Below are 376 nucleotides of genomic sequence, written 5' to 3'. Positions count from 1 at the left end.
TCCACGGACTCCCATACTGCAGCACTAAGAACTGGGGTGTCCATCCCTTGCACCCCCAGGCTGCAGCACTAGGAGTTAGGGTGCCCAGCCCATGCTCCTGGGCACAGGGAATGGGGGTGCTCACCCATGGACCCCCACACTGCAACACCAAGAATTAGGGTACTTATCCCTTGTACCCCCGTACTGCAGCACCAAGAATTGGGGTGCCCACCCATGGACCCCCAGGCTGCAGCATCAAGAATTGAGGTGCCCACCCTGTGCTCTTGGGCACTGGTGACCCAGGTGCCCACCTCATGCTCCTGGGCATAGGGGTTAGGGTGCCCACCCAGGGACCCCCAGGCTGCAGCACTAAGAACTGGGGCACCCACTCCATGGG

The sequence above is a fragment of the Mesitornis unicolor genome, unplaced genomic scaffold, assembly GCF_000695765.1.
Source record: "Mesitornis unicolor isolate BGI_N332 unplaced genomic scaffold, ASM69576v1 scaffold35981, whole genome shotgun sequence".
Taxonomy (NCBI): domain Eukaryota; kingdom Metazoa; phylum Chordata; class Aves; order Mesitornithiformes; family Mesitornithidae; genus Mesitornis; species Mesitornis unicolor.
The sequence above is the reverse complement of the archived record's forward strand: the minus strand, read 5'-3'. Positions refer to the sequence as shown.